This window comes from Hordeum vulgare, chromosome 6H, assembly GCF_904849725.1.
Source record: "Hordeum vulgare subsp. vulgare chromosome 6H, MorexV3_pseudomolecules_assembly, whole genome shotgun sequence".
Classification (NCBI taxonomy): Eukaryota; Viridiplantae; Streptophyta; class Magnoliopsida; order Poales; family Poaceae; genus Hordeum; species Hordeum vulgare.
Window position 1 is genome coordinate 469,013,860 of NC_058523.1, and position 5,641 is coordinate 469,019,500.

General features: G+C 46.0%; 1 long non-coding RNA gene across 1 annotated transcript; it reads left to right on the forward strand.

The window, feature by feature from the left end:
* The first annotated feature begins 4,298 nt into the window (after window positions 1-4,298).
* LOC123403816 lies at window positions 4,299-4,759 on the forward strand. Its single transcript, XR_006611564.1, has 4 exons — window positions 4,299-4,317; window positions 4,427-4,482; window positions 4,571-4,627; window positions 4,716-4,759. It is a non-coding gene; the product is annotated as an uncharacterized LOC123403816 (long non-coding RNA).
* The last annotated feature ends 882 nt before the right edge of the window (window positions 4,760-5,641 follow it).

Sequence of the window (5,641 nt, forward strand, 5' to 3'; positions counted from 1 at the left end):
GACATCCCTCTAGTCATCCAAGTGATACATGATCCACGTCGACTAGCCCGTGTCCGATCATCACGTGAGACGGACTAGTCATCAATGGTGAGCGTCTCCATGATGATCGTATCAACCATACGACTCATGCTCGACCATTCGGTCTCCCGTATTCGAGGCCATGTCTGTACATGCTAGGATCGTCGAGTCAACCTAAGTGTTTTGCGTGTGCAAACTCGCTTACACCCGTTGTATGCGAACGTTAGAATCTATCACACCCAGTCATCACATGGTGCTTCGAGACAATGATCCTTTGCAATGGTGCACACTTAGGGGAATACATATCTCGAAATTTTAATGAGGGGTCATCTTATCTTTGCTACCGTCGTTCTAAGCAATAAGATGAAAAATATGATAAACATCACATGCAATCATATAGTGGCATGATATGGCCATTATCATCTTGCTCCTCGGATCCCCATCTTTGGGGCACCATGATCATCAATGTCACCGGCATGACACCATGATCTCCATCATTGTATCTCTATGAAGTCGTCGCGCGAATCTATTACTTCTACTACTATAGCTAACGTTTAGCAATAAAGTAAAGTAATCACATGACGTTGCATCTCATACAATAAATTAAGACAACTCCTATGGTTGTTGCCGGTTGTCATACTCATCGACATGCAAGTCGTGAATCCTCTTACAAGAACATGATGAATCTCATACATCACACATGTAACATCACATTCTTTTGGACATATCACATCACATGGCATACCCTGCAAAAACAAGTTAGACGTCCTCTAATTGTTGTTGCAAGTTTTACATGGCTGGTTAGGGTTTCTAGCAAGAACGCTTCTTACCTACGTGACAGCCACAATGTTGATATGCTAATGCTATTAACCCTTCATAAGGACCCTCTTCATTGAATCCGATCCGACCTAAAGTGGGAGAGACAGACACCCGCTAGCCACATTATGCAACTAGTGCATGTCGGTCGGTGGAACCAGTTTCACGTATGTTAGAGCATATCTCTCCATGTGTGGTTTTGGTAATTGATGACAAATCCTATGGACTAATGGTTGCTTTAAGTTATATTTATAGGATTTGTCCATATGCAGTTCTTGAAGTCCATCTGTTGGGTTCAAGGAGTTTATATGATGACCAAGGTGGTATTCAAGGTATTCTCCGAAGAATGTTAATAGAGAGACAAGGTTGATCAAGCTCGCCAGACAAAGAGTAAATTAAGATGATCAACACACAAAGCATACAAGATGTACCGAGAGGGATCAAGTGATCCCATGGTATGATAAGCATTGTCCATTACGTATTTGTGTACTAACCCATGGTCTTCGTGAGAGCTCTGTGTGGGGTTAGGTGTGTTTCCATGGGCTTGCGTCAAGAGGAAGATCTCATACAACCCATGGAGGATGACGTCAAGTGGTGGAGCATGGTGGCAATGGGCTTGTGAAGATATGTTGAAGAGCGGCTCAACCATAGTGTGTATGGGGGAGCAATCAACTAGTCTTCATCAAGCCAACTCAATCAAGAAAGGTGGTCCATCTTGAGTAAGCCAAGACCATCGTCATCTAGCTCAATAGGACAAGGTGCAAGGTATAGGTTTGCCCTTGATAGATTTTCTGTTTTAGGATAGATTGGGGGCTCTCAAGTGAGTAGCTTGATCGTATCGTTCGTTTAGAGCTCAAACCATTTTCATCCTTGCATCATACTTCTTGGTTCTTGTTTGGTGTTTCTCTTTGTGAGATGTCGAGCTTATGGTTATCTTCATGACAAGCTCGAGTTCATAAAAAACGGAGTCCATATGCATCTTCTATGATGTTTTCGATGTTGGGAGTTTTTACCGGTCTTATTCGAAGAAGGGTTCTCACCATTTTCTCATGGGACTTTTCTCACTTGCTTCTTATTGATATTTCTATCAAGATTGTGTTAGCCCATGTCGTTAGCTTTCCAACAAACTTGGTTTCGTTGAATTCACAATGCGTATGCGAAAGTGAAGGCAATTTCTGTGGCGAGCAATAGTACCGCTTGCGCCAAGCGGTAGTACCGCTCCATCGGACTTTATTTGCGCATCCTTTCTGCCTCGGCATGGCTGGTGAACCAACCAAGCGGTAGTACCGCTCCCACGAGCGATAGTACCGCTCCGTCGGACATTATTTGCGCATCCTTTTTGCCTCGGCATGGCTGGTGAACCTACCGAGCGGTAGTAGCGCTCCCATGAGCGGTAGTAGCGCTCCCATGAGCGGTAGTACCGCTCTGTGCGAGCTGTGAAGCATAATGGTTGGTTTTTTCCCCACCTATAAAAGGGGGTCTTCTTCCCCATTTAACCTTATCTCTTCATCTCATGTTCTCCCCCCATTGTTGACCTTTTTCGAGCTTGCTAACTCTCAATCCCTCCAATGATTCTTGCTAGCTCTTGAGGGAAAAGAGAGAGGAGATCTAGATCCACATCTCCACCAATCACTTTATCCTCTATATGAGGGGAATCCCTTGGATCTTGATCTTGGAGTTCTTGGTGAGCTTTTCTTGTTGTGGGGGGATTTGAATGTGAGGGACTTGTCCATTTCGTGTGTTCTTGCCATTGAATTTGGTGCATAGGTGTGAGTTCTCCACGGTGATACGTGGAAGTGGAGTTTGAGAAGCTTATTACGTTTTGGTACTTAGTACCCTAGAGATCGTTCTTCGTGGACGCTTTGGCGTCCTAGAAGCTTGGTGGTATCTCAGAGCTCAATCATTGTGGTGTAAAGCTCCGGGCAAGCGTCGGGGTCTCCAATTAGGTTGTGCAGATTGCCTCGAGCAATTTGTATGGGTACCGTTGACCGCCCCAAGGGTTTCCATTTGTACGGGTTCGGTGACCACCCTTAAGGGTCCCTTAGTGGAATCACGGCATCCTGCATTGTGCGAGGGCGTGAGGAGATTACGGTGGCCTTAGTAGCATCTTGGGGAGCATTGTGCCTCCACACCGCTCCAGCGGAGATTAGCATCCGCAAGGGTGTGAACTCCGGGATACATCATCGTCTCCAAGTGCACTACAAGAAATATGCTCATACATGACGTTTTTTAAGATGTAGTTGATGAATTCATCATAAATCTATGACGATTTCATCTGAGATCATCGTAAACCGTTTGAGGGGATCAAATCTACATATAAATTACGACGATGTGAGTCAAAAACGTCGTAACCGCATAAGATGAGATCGTCATAACTTTTACGATGATTATAAAAATGTCGTAACATAAGGATAAGAAGAGCCAGCCAACCAATGAAACTTGAGGAACCTCCTCCACGCGGATCACCCCACCAGACGTGATCTGAACCATCCATCACGCGCCCATCCAATAGTGGAGCATCTCTCGAGAAACCAAACCCTAACACACACTCCTCGCACACAGCCGCACACTCCTCCCTCGTCCCCATCTCTCTCCTGCACGAACCCTTCTCACCGCCGCCACCAACGGCGCCCTGATCCAGGCGACCTCCCCGGACGCCTCCGCGGGGACTGCTGGTGGGGAGGAGGACCTTGCGCGCCGCGCGCTTCGGGGGAGGGAGCGGTGTGCGTACTGCAGGAGCAGCTCCTCTTCGCCGAAGCTTCCCTAGTTTTTCCTGAAGCGCGAGAGTGAGTACGGCTACGTCTGCAAGGTCCGCATCCTCCTCCTCCTCCTCTTTCCTCTCTCTCTCTAATTTTCTCCCCCTACCCTACCTTACCCTCCGCTCCACTACACCGGCTGGATCGCGGGATCTCCTCCGATCCGTGGACGTGGCCGCGGGGGCTTTGAAATAGCGCCGTTTCTGCCGCTGGATCTCCCGAGCTCGCCTCGATCGCCACCGACGATGCAGCGTCCGCGCGGGTGTCGGGATTGCCGGGGAGATTCGTCGAATTGGGCGGCCTGGTTTGGGATTCCGACGGCGACTGGATCATGGGATGCGTCTGCCGGGTCAATGGGTCTCCATTGGATCCTTAGCTAGCTGGCTAGGGTAGCACGGAACCAGTGTGGTCGCGCCGGTTCAGATCGCGAGATTCTGCTCTGATGTGCTTGTAATCGACTGCTCTTGCTCGGGCTTTAGCCTGATGCGATGATTTGTCGATCCATACTGTGATCTGGCGTAATGTGAAGGGGTTGCCCTCTCACCCCTTCCTGATGAATCGTGATGCATTGTCTCACCATTGTGCTCTGCTCTTCTACTAGGTCTCTGGACACATGGTGGTGGCCGATGGCATGGGAGGTGCCGCCTATACGAGCTCGTCCGTGTCGGCCACGCCAGCCTCATCGGTGAAATCATCTGTCTCGAGGGTGATTCCACCACAATCCAAGGTAGGACAGAGCGTGATTTTGCCTCGCATTTGCGCATTGAGTTTTCTCCACAGGGACATGCATAGCTAAGAAGATTCTCACATGCTTTATCTGTTTGTACCGTATGCAGTTTACGAGGAAACAGCTGGGCTAACGGTCAATGATCCCGTGTTGAGAACAAAAAAGGTGAAATGCAACCTGATTTTGATGGGCACTTCACAAAGCCAACTTTTGTTTTACTCTATTTTAACACGCTATGTCTGGGTTTATGCAGCCTCTTTCATGTGAGTTGGGACCTGGTATTCTTGGAAACATCTTTGATGGGATCCAGGTAAGATAAATAAAGCAAGCACCACGTTTATTATGCTTGCCGGGAGCTTCTGTGCTGATGGTATGACTTCATAATCGTCTCATTGCAGCGTCCTCTGAAAACTATTGCTATTAAATCCGAAGATGTCTACATTCCACGTGGTTTTTCAGTCCCTGCTCTTGACAAAGATCAGCTGTGGGAGTTCCAGCCAAACAAGCTAGGTAATTTATGTGATAGCATGCTATATGCTACAAAAGATAAGGACGATGTTAACATGCCTCTTCTAATTTTTCCTAGTTTTTCGTGAAGCTTCCGTGAAACGGAACATCAGACCCTTTCTTTTCTTCTAGAAAATGGAAGATGTGCCTCAGGCCTCTGTGTCATGGATGGACACTGCCCTTCTGTGAATCAGATTTTAGTTTTCTAATGTGTAGATAGGTTAGCTATAGTGTGAATTATATGAATAGAGAATAGAGAATTAGATGCACCCTCGTAGGCAGGCATATTTTCCTAGCATTATTGACATCAACAGTACATCGGTACATATTGATTTTGTGAAAAAAAACATCTTTTGGGATAATACACAATGTATATACTTTATTACCTTACCTTTAAATCTTGACATATCTATGTGTATTTGACGAAGGAACTAAATAATACATGTGGGGGTGCTCTATTTTTAGTAAGTGCCTATTTCTTATAGTTTTAAACTGATATGTGGGTGGTCCTCTTCCAGGGGCCCTTTCGTTTCCTCGAAGATCCATCACTTATTTTTGTATTTTTGTTTCTTCTTTTGTCATCGTTATCAATCTATTCCTACTTCTAATGAAACATGTCCGATCACCATGCAGTTGCCAGTTGTGTTTTTTATTTGTGAGTCTCTCTGCTTGGAGATTTTCTATGTGTTCCTAAAATATTTTCCTCCTACATGTATAGTGAATCCGTCTTGTGCCAAATTTTCTCACGCCTAGACAAAAGCTAAATATGGTGGATATACCTTAAAATCATAAGAAGACAAAAGATGAGCAGAAACAT